A 20,415-nucleotide genomic window follows, 5' to 3' on the forward strand; every position below is an offset into this window, starting at 1 on the left:
TATTCCTTTCCCTGATGGAATCGCCAAGCCTTTTAGCGTATGGCTGAGATTCACTCTTGACGTTTTGCCTGTATCCGTGGCTGGCATCTTCAGAAGGTCCTCTGAAGATGCCAGCCACAGATGCAGATGAAACGTCAGGAGAAAATGCTACTGGAACACGGCCATACAGCCTGGAAAACCCACAACACTCTAGTGAAACCTATCAGATAGCTCCGTCCCCCAAGCAGAGTTCATGAACGAGGGTAGTAAACCTCAGAAAACTTGGATTGTTTGGAGGCAGCTCTCCCTGGAATTGCACTCTGTATCGTTTTTATATTCAGAGGTGATGGAAGACCTGTGGTGAGCCCTGAAACAACAGTTCTTCCCATGACGGTGTCACGGTGTACCACCTACTTCACATGAGGATGGTGCTGTGGATCAGCTAGGACAGGGGTCTGCAACCTGCGGCTCTCCAGATGTTCATGGACTACAATTCCCATCAGCCTGTGCCAGCATGGCTCAGGGGCTGATGGGAATTGTGGTCCATGAACATCTGGAGAGCCACAGGTTGCAGACCCCTGAGCTTGGACCTGAGGGGATTCCTCAGATTACACAGGGGCACTGTGTAGCTAGTTCAGAGCCAGCAGAAGGCAGTCAATGGTCAAATCCCCACTTGAAATTTGCACACAGATCCAAACCTGTTCGTTGTGAAACCGGATCCTCTTCATCGGAGTTTCTCCCTCCCCACCGCAGAGAGCACACAGAAGACACACCCGGTTGCAGAACTCTTAGCAATCCCCACTACCAGGCGAGCTCGCTTCACCGCTCTCCCCTGATTGGCTGGCATGCCTTGATGGGGCGGGACCTTTTCCCACTGCAGAAACGTACATTGTAGGGGTGTGATAAAAAAAACCTGCGTGTAAAAGTTTAACGTTTAACTGTTTAACTGTGCAAACTGTTAATCGTTACCTGTGTAAACCATTAAAGATTCAAAGTTACATGTTTGACTGTTTAACGTTTGCATCCCCTTCTGGTGGCCGATCGCAAAAGCGGAAACAAAACCAAGGAAAGGCTGCACACACATTGCAGTGCTGATTGGTTGCCCTAATTCCGCGTCACACTCCAGGGCGGGAAACGAGTCAGGGTTTCAATCCTCATTCCTCCCCTCGGGTCAGCTCTGAACCGTGTTAATGGGGTCTGTGCCACTTGCAACCAGGTCCTGCCAGAACACGGATTAATGCGGAGAACGAGCGCCAGAAACGGAATCTGCCACGCAAGCAATGGGGAGTTCGTCCCTCAAACCTGGTTAGTTTGTGTTCTGAAACCTGGCTAAGACGGTAGTGGGGATTCGACCAATAAGGCAACAAGGTACAGCCAGGACTGGACATGGAATCATACCCCCACCTCAGCCCTGAGCCAGCAGACAAAAGACAGGCAGACACCCCCAGCTCTCCAAGGCCACCTACAACTTTGGAACAATGTAGGAAGAGTCTGAGAACTGAGCTTCAAGCTAGATGATACAGCTGCGTCTCCTGGCCCAGCAGCAGCTACTGGCTGGCAGCGAAGATGAGTTGGGGCATGACTGTGGCATTAGGAGCAGAGCTATAAAAGGCTACCCAAAGATGTTGTAGGTCATGGTCGCTACGAGTTCAGCAGACGCTAAACTGCTGCCTCTCCTTTGACTGATACCCTGGAAGTTAACCTTGGACCAAACAGTGTTGTTTGTTTGATTCTCCTTTTGAAACTTGATCTCTGAATGACTCTGCCTTCTAGAACATCCCTCGCCATTACGACTTCAAAGAACCACTCCAACCTGATACTCGCAACCAGCAGAGAAGTGCAGGTGGTTCTGAGAAGGAAGGAATGATGCTGACAGCTGCTTTGGGAATGAAAGCTGGAAATATCTGACAAATACTGTTTTGTATTTAAAGGCCACTGACTCTTTCCTGAGGGAAAAGCGAAGGTGCCTGAGGTGGAGAATTGACCCTGATATGTGAACATGGCTGGGGGCTGAATCAGTATTTTTAATGTTTGTATACACATGGGTGCTTGCTTGCACACACATAAATATATACAGGTGGAAACCATCTGTGGAACATAACCCCGAAGTTAACTTTCAAAACTCTCTATATTGGAAGAGGAGGAGGAGGAGGAGGAGGTGGAGGAGGAGGAGGAGGAGGAGGAGGAGAAGGAGAAGGAGAAGGAGAAGAAGAAGAAGAAGCAGCAGCAGCAGCAGCAGCAGCTGCGTCATACTGGTGGCTGTGTCATACTGGTGGCTGCGTCATACTGAGTCCTAATATTTCCACCAGAAGAAGAAGGAGGAGGAGGAGGAGGAGGAGGAGGAGGAGGAAGAAGAAGAGGAGGAGTTTGGATTTATATCCCCCCTTTCTCTCCTGCAGGAGACTCAAAGGGGCTTACAATCGCCTTGCCCTTCCCCCCTCCCAACAAACACCCTGTGAGGTAGGTGGGGCTGAGAGAGCTCCGAGAAGCTGTGACTAGCCCAAGGTCACCCAGCTGGCGTGTGTGGGAGTGCACAGGCTAATCTGAATTCCCCAGATAAGCCTCCACAGCTCAGGCGGCAGAGCTGGGAATCAAACCCAGTTCCTCCAGATTAGATACACGAGCTCTTAACCTCTTACGCCACTGCTGCTCCGTAGTGCCTTCCAAATGTTTTGAAGGGAGTTTTGAGCACATTAATATAATTTAGGTGGCAGTGTTCCCTTTTTTGTTCTGTTTTTAGTATGACTTGGATCATAAATTTACTGCTGTGACAGTGTAGTGTTTAACAGCAGGGGCACCCTAATCTGGAGGACCGGGTTTGATTCCCCACTGTAAGGAATTCCATAGAAGCAGAAATAAAAGGCTTTTTGGGAGTAAAAGTCCATTTATTAAGACATCTTAGAAAGCTCAAGTACACGCAGTGGCAGGAATGACACTTCCCGCCAGAAGCACAGGTTATAACACCATTCACCCCATCCCCCCTTCCTGCTTCCCATGGGAACGGAGTCCTCATCTCCCGCGCAGAGATAAGGTCTCCGCCGAAGAAGCTGGCCCATCAGCCTCGGGCTGTGGAATGCGCACTTCAAGGTTACTTCCACCATCAACACCATTGAATCCTTTACACTCTGCCTCCCTTAAAGAAGACCCCTCCCCCCCAGGTTTATGCGGAAAGGCACGGTGGAAAGCAGAAATAAGGGTGGGGGCTTCAATATTTTCGGAATAAACCCATTGATTATACTACCAGAGGAATATCCCAACCCAAGAGACTCAAATATTGCAAGCTGCCATGACAAAGTTGGAGAGTCCAGAAGGCTAAATTTCAGTGAGGTGCTTGTGACCACTCAATAATAGTCGGTGGGGCCTCCTCCGCTGGTCGCGCTGTGGCAATCGGAAGCGGGAGCCTCCTTTAGCAAGCTGGAAATGGGAAGATACAGGATGAATGTTACTAAGAGAGTTAGGCAAATCTGTTTAAGCTGAAAGCAGTGACATCATTAATCACTTTAGTAATCTGAATCAAGTGCTGTCCCAAATGCAAATCTTTTGCCAAGTTTGGGAGTATTTTATGCACGCCTCTGAGATTTTTTTGTAGATAAATACACCCAGGGAGCCCACACGCGAGAGGAAAATCTGAAGCGGTAAGTTTATCCGCTTTGCAGTTTTGGGAGTCTCTTTGTTTCGTTGTAAAGCTGGTCTGGACCGCTTTTCCATCCTCCTCGGCTAGGGATGAAATCCACTGTTGAAACTCTGGGGGTCCAAAAGCTACTGCGCGGTAAGTTGTGGTAACGGGGTGGAAAGGAGCCAATTGCAGACACAATTTCTGCTAAAGGGGGGTTTTCTTTGTACTACTATGAACTGCGGCATTGTTGTGTAGTAATACGCATTCTGCAAACGGGAATAAAGCTCGCACCACAATTGTCCTGGTGGTAGTTGGTGTAACAACGTGAAATACTCGCTCCAGTGGTTCTGTTCTCGTTCTTCCGCCTCGCCACTTTGAATCGTGGTAGGGGCGGCGACGGTCGGGCGCGGCTCCCCAACAACCCCAAAAAAACGCTTTCCAGAACTTCTTGAGATGAATTGGGGGCCGCCGTCGGAGACCAACCTTTAATGGGGGGCGTGAAATGGAGACGGTAAATATGTTGGAAATGAACAGCCGTAAGCCAACTTAGGGAGTGGAGGGGATGGACGCACATGGAATTTCAAAATGGGCTTGTTTAGAAAAATAAGTCCACCACCACCCATAAAACCGTTGTTGCCATGACTTTCGGCAAATCTGTAATAAAATCCATGGAGATGACTTCCCCAAGGGCGGAGGCCATCACGGGAGAGGTTTGCAACAGCCCATGGGCTTTCCCGGGATGGTTTTGGCTTCTGCACAAACTGAGCAGCCCTTAATGTATTTCTGCAATGTCTTCATGAGCATTGGCGCCACCAGAACTAAGCCGGCGGGCTAAAATGCAGAGTTTTTAAAAGCCGTGCTGTCCAGCCGAACGGGCATCGTGGCAAGCTTCAAGAACCTGCTTGGCGGAGGGGAGGCATCGTACTCAACAGTCCCTCCGCCAAACTCCCATTCTCCAAACGCGAATTGGGAGTCACCTTCTTCCGCTGAAGGCTCGCAGGCAGCCCCCGGCTTCTTCGGAAGTTCCGCGCAGGAAAGGAGAGACGAAAGGCTAGGGAATGGGGTGGAGGGAGGAGCGAACGCTTGAGATCGGGTGACAGCCAACCCCAACTGGGAAAAGAACAGTGCGCTGAATGTCTTCGTGAAGGCAGCTCCACCCTCCTCGCTGGTGGTAGGGCGCCGGTGAGCTGGCACAGCCAGTTTATTGGTTTTTTTTCCAGGGAAAAATGGACTGTAAAGAGAAACGCAGAAAGTTAGAAATCGGCCCAACGAAGTTGTTTTGGCAGACATCTTGAGGGGTGGAAAAGAGCCGCCAAGTTTTTATGATCCCGACCAAACCTGAAAGGGGTGTTTGGCTCCTCCAGCCAGTGCGGCGCCAAGTGGAGAGTGCTAGCAATTTTGATGGCGCATGAGTCTTCTTTATCTCCCACAGTCCAGTTGAGTTCAGCACCAGAGAATCTCTCTTAGACAAAATAAGGCACACGGAACCAGCCTACTCATCTTTATTTTTCTCTTGCAACAGGGCTGCCCTCAAGTGCTTTGTCCGGAGGCATCCACGCGAACTTCACAAAATGGGGAGATCTGGGTCAGGCGTGCTTTAGGATAGGTTCGGTGGTAAAAGCAGACTTTAAGAGCGCTGAAAGGCTGCTCTTGACACTCTCCTCAGACCAGGAAAGGGGGGCCCCGGGCTTAGCATGGACAGTGGATTCTTTACCCCTTGTAGCGCAGTAAGAGGGTCTGTGAGAGGGAGAGTCAGCTTAGCTGCAATTGGGGTATAAAGTCACGATAGCAAATTCAGCAAAACCAAGAAAAGATTTCATTGGAGTTCTTTGCGGTTGGTGGGCAGGCCATTGGAGGACTGGGCAAATCAATTTTAGCAGGATCCATTTTCAAAGCCCCTCGGGCGAAGATCCGTAACCCAAATAGTCAATGGAGGTCCTGTGAAAAACTGCATTTGGAGAGTTTGGCAAAGAGAGAGTTGTCGAGCAGCGCTGCCAATACCTCCCTAACCAATGTCTCATGCTCTTCCATGGTTTAAAGCTAGTAAATTCAAAACGCCATATCTAAGTATACCAACAACTCCCTTTGTACAATAAATCATGAAGAACTTCGCTGATAAGTGGGCACATAAAAAGCCCCGGGGGCCCCACTAACCCGGGAATGGCATTATTAAGTATTCAAACTGGGTCCAAACTCTTTGTGTTAAACGCAGTCAAGTGTTCATAGCCTTCAGCAATTCTGACTCTTGTAGTAAGCTTTTCTCAAGTCCAATTTCTAGTAAAAAATGCGCCCTTTTGCCGAGTGCGCATCTAAAAAGGTCCCGGATCAAAGGGCAAAGGATATTTATTGGACAGGGAGACCGCTGAGACCTCCTCGAAGTAATCTGTGCAAAGTCGTAAGGACTCCATCTTTCTTTTTACAAAACAAAACGGGAGCAGCGTGTGTGAAAAGTTTGGTAGTTCACCGTATGGAACCCTCGCTGAAAGCAAGGTTCTTCTTTGTCCAAGAAGGCACGGAGTTCCTCTTCTCCTCACTTGGGACTCATGCGATAGATTCTACCTTTGGGTAGTTGCGCCCCTGGTTGTATAACAATTTTGCAGTCAGTGTCCTCTGTGGGTGGCAACTGGATCGCATTCTTGCTCCTGAAAAACTCTGGCTAGATCATGATATGCAGGTGGGATGCCAACAAGATCGGGAGCAATCGCTGAAGAAGCCAGGGAGGGGTGTGTGTCAGGAGAAGCTGGGTTTTCCCCCAGTTCATGTGTTCAACCGCAGGGAGTGCGATCAGTAAATTCTAAGATCCGCTTCTTTCCAAAATGAACCTTGGTTCATGTAACAGGCAACCAAGGCATGCCCAAAACTATGGAATGCTTTGGCCACTGGTGCCAAGATAAAAACTAATTTTCTCCCAATGGTCGGGCGCGAACGGAGGAGAACCGCTGCGGTGTTTTGTACCGTACCGGGTCCTTCGCCTCAAGGGGGCTGCCGTCATTCATTTGGGTGAAATGGTATGGGCTTCGGCTAGGGGAATTTGGTCCAGACTCCAGCTCCTCTGCCACCTGCTGGGGCCGCATTAAGCAGTGATATGGAGCAGCCAGAATCCACAAGGGCCGCAGGCTATGATGCGAAAGTGTGTTTAGCGGGTTGGCCAGAAATGCTTGGACAGTAATGGAGCGCTGCCTTCACTCACCAAGCGCCAGGGAGTCGGGTCCATGTCCATGGGGCGGAAGAAAGGCAACAGGCTTGCTTCCCCTCCTCTGGGTCGCCTTCGATGACCGCTTTTAGGATCTAAACTCTCGTCGGCGGGCGGCCCTGACCCGCGCGGGTGGCTTGGCAGATGGGGTGCGCCGGAGCTGGAGCGGTTGGTTTTTGTTTCTTGGGACAGTTGGCGTTGCTAGATGACCTGGCTCCTCCGGCGAGTAAAGACACAATCCCAGTCGGCGACGGGCGTTCCGAGGTGGTTTCGGTAGGGGCAGCTGGGCTTGACTTGGTGGGACACAGTAGTGGGTTTTGGGCTGCGGGCTGCCACCGGCACGAAAAGCATATTCCAGACGAGATGCCACCTGGGATCCTAACTGGATCCAATTCGGTATTGGGCAATAGTACGAGGGACCCGAATTAAAAAACACCAAGCTTTCACGCTAGCTTGCTGTCCACGGCATTCCGGAGAAGTATTCGCGATTTCATGCTTCAGGCCAATTTCAGGGAGGAAGTGTCCTGAGCAGCCGCCGCATCTAAATTCACCGGCAAAATTCTGCAAACGGGCGTGTTGCCTTTGCTGGATAAGTTTTGATGGTGCGGATAGCTTCCATTCTCGGGCGCCTGGATCTTGGAAGCGCTTCCTAAGGCTTTTCTGGAGGAACATATGGCACCGCATGCGAGAGTCTTCATCCTGCAAATTCTAGAAGAGTGTCAATTGAACCAGTCGTGGCTGCTGCCCCATCCAGGACGGAGCCGATGTCCCGTATTTCCTTTCACAAGGCTACCAGACCGGGTATATAAATCATCATAGTCTTCCAAGTGGGCATTGAGTTGCAAAAATGAAGTAGGGAAGTTGTGGAAGCCGGTCCCATCAAAACGGGCTGGTATCGGGGCCGATAGTAGCCCCTGGCTCAACGGCTCTTGGCATGCCTGCTGGGTGGTGGTTGGCGCTGGGTTGGGCAGGTTGGGCAGGCAGCTGTTGTTGCAATGGGGCCGGAATCGGGTGCTGGCGGTGATACTGATGCTTTGGGTGGCAGGACTCCAGATACGTGGGCCCCTGGCACCGGCTACGCGATCGGGGTAAATAAGCATTAGACTCCAACTTGGGGGTTCCTGGTCTGCTGCCTCCTTAGCTCCCTCTCCAACGCGAGCCAGCCCTCTCCTATGCGGGTCAATGCATCCTGGTGCGCATGCAAAGCAGCTTTCTCTCGCTCCAATTCTAGCCAGTTCGTCTCCGCTTAAGGGCTTCAGTGAGCTCATTACTTTGCGGCAAGCAGGGCCTGCTGGAATCGCTTTCGCTGCCGGGTTGTAAATCCAGTCTGGAGTGTCTCCAGGACTTTATCATGGACTGGACAGATTCTGGGCATATTGTCGCTGGAGCCGCGATCTGGGCACGGTCCAACTCCGAAGTTGGACTTCTTTGCGCTGCCGCTCCCGGTCCCCCTGCAGGTGGTTTCAAGGCCTTGCTGCGTAACTGTGCCCTCGCTCCTCCTCCCATAGCTGACGCTCTCACGGGTCCATGCTTCTTGGGCATCTCTGCAGGTCGCCCTACTTCCTCATCCCAGGTCTCCTTCTCAAGGGAGAGTGGAACAGATCCCGCTGGGAGTGCAGGCTTTCTCGGACTCTTCTTCATCTGGAAGTGAGACATCGGAGACACCGTGAGCCATCCGTGAAGCACCGGGTGGCTCCCCTCGAAAAGCACTCCTGTAAAAGTGCGGTCACGCTGGCCCGGGATCAGGGGGGTCCGATTGGGAAGCGGTAACGGATACCCTCCCAATTCCATGGTGGTTTAGTCCCCGGTGTCCTTTGGATCGGCCCCAGTGCTGTGCCACGGTGGTTCCCTTGGGGAGCATCACCAAAATACGAGTCCAGTGAACCGCTCAATGGACTCCTGGGTTGCCGCGATGAAAGGTGGTCAAGCTTCTCCTCGCCTCCCTCCATGACAGGGTTGCATCTGAGGGTTTAGGTAATCCACAAACGTAAAAACGTGGGTAGAGATCTCGGGATCCACAGGCCGCGATCCATAGACAGTTTCCCAAACGACTCCACATTGCTGGGCGTAAGTCCCCATGGTCGTCAGCTTTCACGCCCCTCGCTCCTAAACGGAGTAAAGCGAAGACTCGTGCTGATACCGAGGATCGGGAAAGAGCCACCAGCTTAGGCCCTCGCTTCTCCTGCCGGTTGGCTCTTAGATCCAGAAGGGAAAGGTCGGAGCCCTCTTTGGGGCTACCGCACCTTCCGCAAGAGTGCAACATTCAACCTCTCCATGTCGGTGACACTAGAGGTCCACTGCACTAGTAAAATAGATGGATTCAGGTTTCCTGCCACAATGTAAGGAATTCCATAGAAGCAGAAATAAAAGGCTTTTTGGGAGTAAAAGTCCATTTATTAAGACATCTTAGAAAGCTCAAGTACACGCAGAAAGTGGCAGGGGAATGAAGTACTTCCCGCCAGAAGCACAGGTTATAACACCATTCACTCCCATCCCCCCTTCCTAAGCTTCCCATGCTGGAACGGGAGAGTCCCTTCATCTCCCCGGCCAAGAGATAAGGCGGTCTCCCGAAGAAGCTGGCCCATCGCCCGGGCTGTGGAATGCACTCAAGGTTACTTCACCATCAACACCATTGAATCCTTTACACCCACTCTGCCACTTGAGCTGTGGAAGCTTATCTAGTGAACTAGATTAGCTTGTGCACTCCAACGCAAGCCAGCTGGGTGACCTTGGGCTAGTCACAGTTCTTCAGAGCTCTCTCAGCCCTACCTACCTCACAGGGTGTTTGTTGTGGGTGGGAGGGGGAAGGGAAAGAAGTTTGTTGTGAGGGGGGAAGGGAAAGGAGTTTGTAAGCTCCTTTAAGTCTCCTTACAGGAGAAAAAGGGGGGATATAAATCCAACTCTTCTTCTTGCCTTCCGAAGCCCAACAGGGCCTCATTTTTTTTGAAACTTGGAACTCTTAGTACAAATGATGGGTCAGGTATGCTAGGGAACATGTTGAACAAAGCTGAAATTTTAAAAGAGGCTAGCGGTTATGTTTTTAGAATCTCTGTGGAGATTTCTGGCTTTCTAAACAGGATACAAACATGTGCAACTTCCTAAGCAATACCAAATGTATTACCCGCTCTTTAATTAAGAATATAAGAAGAATTGATCTGAAATCTAGCTTGCCCCACAAGCTAAAAACCACCAGCTGGAGTCCCTGGAGGCTAGGAAGCAGACCACGAATGTAGCATTTGTCAAAACCTCATAGTCTAAGGCAGGGGTAGGGAACCTGCGGCTCTCCAGATGTTCAGGAACTACAATTCCCATCAGCCTCTGTCAGCATGGCCAATTGGCCATGCTGGTAGGGGCTGATGGGAATTGTAGTTCCTGAAGATCTGGAGAGCCGCAGGTTCCCTACCCCTGGTCTAAGGTGACCAGATTTTCACCCTTTGTGTAACGCTGGCTGCGCGTATACATTCGCTACGCCGTCAGGAGCCGCAAGACTGTTTTTTTGGCGGGTAAGTTCTCGTTTCCCACCCTGTCACAGGGCGGGAAACAGGGAAGCGCCCCAGAAGGCAGTGCGGCAGCGCGGGAATGTGCACGCAGTTGCAGGAGCACACTGCCTAATCGGGAGAATTAAAAAACCACATGGGACAAATTGCTCAAAAGCATGACTGTCCCGCCAAAAGCGGGACGTCTGGTCACCTTATCATAGTCCAAGGGACTTTCAGGATGGGCAAACAAATAACAAATTTACAAAACCCAAAGTATGAATCCTTACATCTCAGTCTTAGTAACTGCCACCAGTCTGTTTTCATGACCCAAACAGCCAAAAGCCAAGGGGCAAGCTTTCAACCTTTCTGGGATTAAAGTCAAGAAGGTCACCCCCTAAGACAGACCGCTTGCAGCGTGAGTTTCACCAAGCCTGGTGAGTGTGGCTTTGTTGGCCACGGTACTGGAATTAGATTAAAACCACCTGAAGACAAAACACCGCAAGATATGATTGAAGTGATTTGTGAAAACTGCATGAATATTTCTACAAAGTACAGATAGCAAAGTGAAATCTAAAAGAAGATATACTAGACCAGTGGTGGCAAACCTATGGCTCGGGTGCCAGAGGTGGCACTCAGAGCCCCCTCTGTGGGCATGCGCAGAGTGCCCTCCCCCCCACATCTAGGCTGGCCTGGGCCGCTGGGCTCAATTATTAGCATTAAACCTAAGACCAAGTTTTGGGGAAGCAGTGTAGGTAACCTGTTAAGCGCTGTTAAACCCCACTGATTTTCATGCAAAGAACAAAAGCACAATCCTTTACCTGGGAGTAAGCTCGGTTGCTGGCAATGGGGCTTGCTTCTGAGTAAACCCTCCTAGGGTCGTGATTCACCCATTGGAAGAGATGCACGGTTGCTTCAAAGCAAAGCCACCGACTACCACCAAGCTTACTCCTGAGTAACGCACGCCTCGGAGCCAACTGTTTTTTCTAAACTAAAACCTCAATATTCAGGTTAAATTGCCGTGTTAGCACTTTGCGATAAATAAGTGGATTGTGGGTTGCAATTTGGGCACTTGGTCTCAAAAAGGTTTGCCATCACTGTACTAGACAGATATATTATCTAGTAATATAGGTGATATAGACAATATAGATATATTATCTCTAGTATATACTACATAGATATACTATGTCTGAACATGGATGCTCCAGGCACCCAGCGGGGGAGGGGGGGGTGCAAGGACGCTGGCACAGCATTCAGTGCCGTGTCCCACTGCCATGGGGGGCACAATAGCCATCTGCCAGTGGATCTGCCCCTCCGCTGGGGCAAGTGCCACACGGAGGGCAAATTCACCAGCATGGCCCTGCAGCACTTCCAGTAGCAGTTCTCTCCCCCCCTTTTGGATGGGGCTGTCAGTCTTCTTTATTCTGTTGCACCCCCCCCCCCTCATCTATGACCATAATAGTATGCAGATTTCCCACCTGCAGTTTCCTGCGATGCAGCCCAGGAATATTTTTTCCTGTGCCAAAAATTATTTGGGCAAGAAATCTTCTTGCACAGTAAGAGCAATGCCCCCACGCTGCTTGGAAGCCCTGCCAAGTGCAGGAGGCCTCGTCATGAAAAGAACTATTTTTTAAAATAAAAAAAAGCACATCCATTTAGCAACGTAAGTTGCAGGTTACGCTTGTCAGAGGGCTTCCAAGTTAATTTCCCGTATCAAACAAATGAAGAATAATTGCTCACACCACGGAGAAATTTGCTACCTTACAACACAATTGTGGGAGGCAGGTTTTTTTTTTCCTAAATTGTCCTATGTTGACGCATTGGCTAGGCAGATGGAGAATTGCCGCACTTGGAAGCTGCCTCCAGGTTGGTCCGATCTAGAGGATGATGGACTCCTTCGCATTTTGCGCAGCAGCCAGGAAGATCGTTTCAAGACCCTTAACTACTCGACTGTGTGAAGGAAATGCATAATTTCCTCATCTGTTGCAACGGAGTCGAATGAGAATGGCAGGTGCAGGCACAGAAGGTACAATTAAGTATCCCTGACTGTCAACCGAAAGATTGCTTGGGTAAGGTGACAAGGTAAGCCCTTTTCAATTGAAACATATGTGCCTGACACCATCTGGGCGTGAGGGAAGACGGATTGTTACTCTGAAGTTTGGAATACCTGTGGCCAGGTTGGGAAGTCCGGTTCTACGTTCCAGCTAAAATGGCAGATGCTGTATTGCTACTTTGTACCAGCTCAGACTAGCAATTAGCTTGTCTCACTCAATGGTTATGATGACAATTAAGGCTGTACTGAACTTTTACGGCTTTCATGTAGTGGTCTTCTGGAGTGTGAAGGAGAAGAAGAAGAAGAGGAGGAGAAGAAGAAGAGGAGGAGTAGGAGTAGGAGTTTGGATTTCTATCCCCCCCTTCTCTCCTGTAGGAGACTCAAAGGAGCATACAACCTCCTTGCCCTTTCCCCCTCACAACAAACACCCTGTGAGGTGGGTGGGGCTGAGAGAGCTCCGAGAAGCTGTGACTAATCCAAGGTCACCCAGCTGGCGTGTGTGGGAATGCACAGGCTAATCTGAATTCCCCAGATAAGCCTCCACAGCTCAGGCGGCAGAGCTGGGAATCAAACCCGGTTCCTCCAGATTAGAATGCACCTGCTCTCAACCACTATGCCACTGCTGCTGTGAGAGAAAGTCTTGTCAGAGTGTGGGGTTGAAGAAGACATGTCACTATGGACACAGGTCATTTATCAGTCTGAGCTGAAACTTGCACTCGGATAGTGTCCAGGGACAGGGGTGCCTCCCAGCACCCAACAGCTTGTTCCGCCCTCCTCCTTGTCACAGCCAGGGACTCTGGAGCACCCTACAACTGGCAGCCCTACCCTCAGACTTCCCAGAAGGGGCAGGGAGCTCCAGGAAGCCAGAAGCTGGGAGAAATGGCAAAGAACTGGCAGGAGGGTCAGAGCAGCAACAGCATGTCTCAGCAGTTCCAGGGAAAAAGGTGGAGACAGCACAGCCTTGGTCAAACAGCAGTCCTCAGCAGCCTTAGACAGTGGGGTGGGCTGGCACAGCCCTAACCAGGCTGCAATCCTTACTTGACAAAATGCTAATTTAAGGCATTCAATATTCCAAGTGGCCCACAAGCTGCAAGAAAGGGGAAGGTGCACCCAGCAAAAGAGCAAAGCACAGCAAGTCCCAAAAAGGTCCAGTTCTAAAAGTAGGAACCCCAAACATCAAAGTTGTAAATAGTCCACGTGATAAATCCAACAGGGAAGAGTAGTGAAGAGGTGAAAGTACACAACATGCCAGAAATGTAGGGTTGTCCTTCTGCAGTTGGGGCCTGGATTATTCTCACATTGCAACTGAACTCCAGATTGCAGGAATCAGTTTCTCATGAGAAAATGGATGCTTTGTTGCCAGACCAACCCATGGTGTGTCTATGTGTGTGTGTGTGGGGGGGGCTCCTCTGATTTAAGACCCTGATGTTTCTACCCATCCTGTCAATCCTTGGGGTACCTAGCAGTGCAGTGCCAAAATGGGCAGCCGATTCTCTGCATTGGCTAGCGTACCCACAAAAACATAGTAAAAGTTTGTCTGGACTTGCCCTCACCAAATCAGTCAGGCATAGTGCCTTTCTCATATCCTTCCTGAAGGGATTAAGTGGACATAATACCCCTGCTCTGGAGAGTGTTCCTATCTCAATCCCTGGACAATACACCCTGTAAAGACAAAAAACTTGTTAATGTTTTTGCCCCAAGTGTTCCTGCCAGCATTGTATTAACCCGAGAACTTCCTCTGACTAACCTCTCACTAATGACCATCTCATTTGCATTGTCATTGTTCTATAGTTGTAATTGAATCAACTATCATCCCCCTTTGAGGCATTCCCAAGCTTGGCTCATCAAGCTAATTCCTCAACCTATTAGATCAACAACAAAACACATTAAGGTTGATGTTTGTCTCTTTTCTTTCCCCAGAAAGGAAAGATTCCCCTTTGTCCTGGGAAATTAAGGACCACTCTGCATAACCTTGAAGGTTCCTTTTCTTCTATAAGAAGCCCTCTCTCCAAGTAGCCATGGTTCAATATCTCTGGACAACTCTGTCTGTTGATATTGTTCCACAATGTGTTGTTCTTATCAGCAGAGTTTAAAGCGGAGTCACTCTGGTAAGATGAGAAGATCTATAGTCTTCTTGCACTCGCTGCAACCTTCTAACACTCTGGAAAAGAATACTCTCCAAGCAAGATGTTCTTTCCATAGGAAGGTTTTACTTTAGCAGTTGCAAGGTTACACAAATCTATTCTATACAAGACTATAATACTATACAGAATTCTTCAGCAATAATAAAGTTCAACACACAGAGAACTTAACTCAGACTCTATCTTATCTGAACTTAGCATAGCATATACAATGCATACATCTAACAGGATACTTTTTCCTGCCCAGGCAACAGCCTCTCATTGGTCTAGAGTTACAGTTGAACTCACCAATCATGTTAAAGGTTAACTGCTCCAATCATGTTAAAGGTTAACTGCTCCCTAGACTGACTGTCTCTGGCCTTTGGGGTTGGCAAACTTCTGGTAACTTGAAATGACCCTTTAGTGAACTTTTCTCTTTTTTAAAATATATCATGACAGTTCTACTGCCAGAGCTATGCGTGGCTTGCTCAGGTCTGTTCATTGGACCATTCTGCTCCAAGATTAGGTGATGATAACCCTTACTCCCCAAAATTCCTTTCATCTATTCCAAACCTATCCCCTCAACACTGCTTATATTCTTGGACTGTGCATGTGTTTTGCTGCTTTGATCATTGAACCCTCAGAAGCAAAGGTCTCTAAGCCTGGATGCTATTACCAGGAGGGCTTCCTGGAGCCACCTTGAAAGTCTGGTGCCTCTATCTTCAAAAATGTGCAGTCTGCCTCAGAAATTCCTCATTAGCTACAATGGAGCAAAGTCACTGCAAAACAAAGAATCTTGGGCAAATTTCTTGGGGTGCCTGGAAGGGGTGTATTTTTAAAGCTAGTGACACCAAAATTTCAGGGTATCATCTGTTAACTATTCTTATGATGCCACCCAAGTTTGGTGAAGTTAGGTTCAGGAGGACCAAAGTTATGGTCCCTCAAATGGGCAGCCCCCATCTCAGGTTAGCTCCCATTGAAAACAATGGGGATGGGGGCATTCCATTTGGGCATCCATAACTTTGCTGCCCCTGAACCATACATTGCCAAACTCGGGTGGTATCATCAGGGCAGTCTCTGGATGATGCCCTGAATTCATGGTGCCGCTAGCTTTAAAAATGCGCTCCCTGCAGGCCGAAAAAACACCAAAAATACCCCCCAAAAGCCCAAATACCTTGCATTCGCATTTGTTCATATTTGGGCAGGACATAATTGGACAATTTTTGTCCGAATGTGCCCAAATTTGCCCAGAATCCAGCCGAATCTGCTATTTGTTTCATCTGAATCTCCAACCCTCAAAAGTGATGCTGTTTCAGGGTGGGGGAGAATCCGCCCCCAAACAGCATCACTTTCAAATTTGTTTTAACCGGGGACCCCAGATTCTCCCTTTAAGGTAGATTTAAAAGAAGACTCAGATCTCCCTAGTTTAAACACCTTCCACAGGAGGTGTTTTGTGAGAGATGATGCTGACATTTGTTTGGTAAATGTTTTGCTGGGGGTGATTTGTGAGAGATTTACATGCTTAATACCGACTTGCACTGGCTTGGAGTTGTTTCTCAGGCTAACAACCTACCTCATAGGGTTGTTGTGATTAGGAAATTAGGAAAAGAGTTGGTGGGGAAAGAGCCATGTATGTTTTGCTGGGAGTGGGAGGTGGTTTGTGAGCTGGCACAAAAAAATCATTGTTTGGTCATGGTGGGGGAGGCTGGCCGCCCATATGCCGGGCGGGGGGGGGGGGCGCCAAACTCAGGTTTTGTCCCTGGGCACCAGTTTGCCTAGGTACGCCCCTGCCTATTACCCCTCAATAAATTTGTTAAACTTTATTTTGCTCTCCTGCAGAATTTCTTACAAAAGTTGATCTTGGTATACACAGGTTACAAAGACCTCAAGCTTGCCCAACCTTTTGCTAAGCCAAGTGTCTGCTCTTGCTAATTCCCCACTCTAAAAGGGAGAGACTCCCACCACTTCGGGTAACAGCTTTGGAGGATGGACCCTTTATGGCATTATATGATGTTTCCTTCCCAAATCTTCTGAGGTAGCAGTCTTGAACAGTTCATGCTCCTGAGGTTCAAAACAGTGACTCAACCAGATATGTAAGCAGAGGGGTAGAGAAGCATGTAGTGTTTGTCAGGAACTGGACTTTCCTTGCTCACAAGACAGTCCCATACAAAATCCCAGACTCTTATTATGCATTCCCTGCCTTCCTCCACCTCCTCTGTTTTGGTCTTCCTGTTCCAAGCGATTCCTGTCACTTCTTAATTGTGCTAATTATAAATTATGAAATGTAAGAGTCAAAGCCTTATGTTCTCTTTGGAAGATTAATTTTGTGAAATCATTTGCACCCAAGCAAAGTGGAGGAAAATTGTACTGTCAAAGGCTTTCATGGCCGGAATCAACTGGCTGTTGTGAGTTTTCTAGGCTGTGTGGCTGTGGTCTGATTAGCAGCAAAAACCACCAGACCACAACTGTGAAGGCTGGAGGAAAAATTGTGCCGCTGTGACATCTAGTTTTTCTGCTGAGTCTCAGAAAAGCTGAAAAAGAGAGAGATCATAGTTAGTGATATGCTGAAACCTAGCACTCTGCCTGCAAATGACTGTTTGGCATGGGAATGTGTTTGCAGTTCAGAATAGAAGAAGGAAAAATTGTGGAGTTCGTGAAACAAAATGCATTTTCAAACCACTTTCCCAACTGTTTGCAAGTGGATGTTGCTATTCCGCACAGCTTCAAAGAGCACTGAAAGCAGTTTGAAAGTGCATTATTTTGCAGGTGCGGAACGAGCCAAAGGGAAAACCAAATGACACTTGGCTGCTAGAAGTGGAAGCATGTCATTGTGCACGGCGCTTAACTGGAAAAGGCCGTGCTAAATGAATTTCTAGGTTTCATACGTTGATTCTGTGGCTAATGGGAAAGGCTTCATTAAAGAAGTAAATTGTGTTGTGGTGATTTAAAGCTATTGTAGGTTTAATCATCACAGCAAGTACTGCTTCTTGTTGTGGCTAGCTCTGCCTCATGAGGACTGCCTCGCGAGTCCTCAAAAAGCCACAAACAGAAACAACACAACGATTGCTTTTTGGAACACATGGGCTGTGCTTGTTTAGTTGCTTAAGGAGAAAGGCCCAAATTATATTACCTGGTATGTGTGGAAGTTCACCACAGTCAGAGAGGAAGGATTGGGTGAAGGACTCTTTGGCTCATTCCGCACACGCAGAATCATGCACTTTCAAACTGCTTTCAGGGCTCTTTGAAGCTGTGCGGAATGGCAAAATCCACTGGCAAACAGTTGTGAAAGTGGTTTGAAAACGCATTATTTTGCATGTGCGGAAGGGGCCTTTGAATCAACTGCAGTGGCATTCCAGAGAGGGCAGTAGAGCTACTAAGGTGGATAGGTCAGACTGCTCTTGCCTGTTCTGCCGCTGTCTCTTTGTTTACCCAGATTCCTGCTCTCAGGGGCTGACTTCCTTCTCGCTGTCGCCTTCTCTTCCTGTTTCTTTGTCTAACCTCCAGGAGGGCAAGATGTGCTCTCAGTATCTCTCTTCATCCTGTCTTAAGTATCCTATTAGCATACAATGTTCTTTAACAATAAAGGGCAGCCTTTTTTCCCCTAACACAACATGCCTCATGTGAATTTATCCCCTAAAGCCACCCTTCCCTTTTCACTGGCTCTAAAACTAACAATTACCAATATTTCAATGTCATCTTTTTCATGGTTTCTTCCATGTTCTCTAATATCCATGTCTCCTGGCCCACATGACACTGTGGCCCACATGACACTGTGGTGTTGAATGCTTCAAGGGAGATGGAATGTCATCCAAGTCTTCATCTGCAGGTTATTTTCCTGGTGGTTCTTGAGATGGAAGAAAGGAGAAAGCTCCATTTACAGCCAGAGTTATACTTGCATTCCCACTTTTCTATGGTGCTGGTATTTGGCATTTACCTAGCAACAGTTAGGGCCTTTTATATAACTTTTTGTGGTCATTTGTGCATTTGGGGTCTCCTTTGCACTAAATCTACATTTCCTTCAAGTTGGAGTCTCAGTTATGCACACATTTCCATTTCTTTGACAGTCACCACACTCTCAGATTAGAGAACCTCCACAGTTTCTGTAAGCTCTGAAAGTGTGACTTTTCCTCTTCCTTCTTAGGAAAAGCGGGGAAAAAAATCAGCGTGTATTTTGCTTCCTTCAGATTTTCTTATTCCTGACTACCTTTTTTTGCCCATCCAACAACGGTTTTTCCAGCTCTTCCAACCACCACTTCGGAAGTCTCTTTTGACACGTAGCTGAGAAATTCCATCTCCCACAAGGCCCAAGTGCCGATCCTTGGTCTTTATTGGAAGGACGGTGGAGATGGTTTTCTCTTTCAGAAGAAGAAGAAGAGTTTGGATTAATATCCCCCCTTTCTCTCCTGTAGGAGACTCAAAGGGGCATACAATCTCCTTGCCCTTCCCCCCTCACAACAAACACCCTGTGAGGTAGGTGGGGCTGAGAGAGCTCCGAGAAGCTGTGACTAGCCCAAGGTCACCCAGCTGGCATGTGTGGGAGTGCCCAGGCTAATCTGAATTCCACAGCTCATTTTGAATGTTGGAAGTGACATTTAGAATGTTGGAAGTGAAGGACTTTAGAATGTTGGAAGTGAAGGACTTTGTGGTGTCTCTTAACCTCAGACTTCAAAAGGGGGGTTGGCTGTAGTGTCAGAGAGATAGAGGGGTTGAGGTACTGGGCATCCTTTCTGTACTGATCTGACACTATCCTTTTGATGTGTCGATGGATACTCTCAGGGAAACTTCCTTCCTGTTTCTTCTCACCCCCGCCCCCCTGTCAAACTTATGCACACTTCTCCGTCTTGCAGTCATGTGGGCAGGATTCAAGTCTTGTATCTCCCACCGTCCTAGTTAGGTAGACCTCATGACAAACTGTATTTACTCTGTCCTAGAAATGGAATTCCTACAATAAACATAGTGCGTCAGTTCAAACAGACAAAACGCTCTGAATTATTTTGGATGGGACGCTGCCTGCGTTCTGCTAAATTACCGAATCTAAAAGCTAACTGGTTCTCAAGGGACCAAGAGTCTTTAATTTCATCAGTGAACAGGATTCCTAACTTCCCTGATCTGTTCTTGTGCATTTAGAGGTCTGTTGGTCTTCAGATACCAGCTGGTGTGGCTTTTCCCAGCATGGAAATAAGTTCTATTGAGCAAACTGCTGTTAATCACAGAACAGTGGGTGCCGATTGCAGGGAGGGGAATATAAACTTGGCAACTGGGGAGTAGTTTCATGTCCTTAAAATCAGGCAGCTTTTTAGGAGTGTTCTACTGGGGTACTGCTGCTGGTTAATGATTTGTTTTGATGGATTTTGATGGAAAGGCGATTGAGAAATTCCACTCAGGTCGGTAGGCTGGGGTGCAGGCATTCTTCCCATGCATCAAAATAGGGCATGCGTGCTTCCCATGTGCAACAGTGCAACAGTGCAACACTGCACATGCAGCCTTTCTGCAAAAAAACAATATCGGAAGGGGAAATTGCCTCGTGGTTCTGGGAGAACGGAATAAAAGCAGACAGAACGGCCCTCCGCCTTCATTTGCCTGTCGACCAAGAAGAGAATAGAAGGCTCAATTCAGCTTGCCTGTCTCGAGAGATCTCTGACAGGCAACTTAGCATCTGCCGTGGAGATGAGGCAGGCCGGCTTGGCGGATTGGAGTCTGTCTGGGAACTTAAGGGGCTTGTGAGAGGCAGCAGATCTACAGGGAAGGCTGGGCAGCAACTTACCCTTAGATGGCTTCTTTTGAAACAAAAACAAAAACCGGGGGAAAAAAACACACGACAGTGCTTAAACCCCCAGAGTGTTTCACCACTCATGTTCAGGATGTCAGACTTGGATCAGCGATCAAAAGATGCCCCGACAAGGGGCGCGTGGTTGCATAATGCAAAATCGGCTTACAGAAAATACTGAATTACGCAACCATTTCGGCAAACAAGACAA

The sequence above is a fragment of the Sphaerodactylus townsendi genome, linkage group LG10, assembly GCF_021028975.2.
Source record: "Sphaerodactylus townsendi isolate TG3544 linkage group LG10, MPM_Stown_v2.3, whole genome shotgun sequence".
Classification (NCBI taxonomy): domain Eukaryota; kingdom Metazoa; phylum Chordata; class Lepidosauria; order Squamata; family Sphaerodactylidae; genus Sphaerodactylus; species Sphaerodactylus townsendi.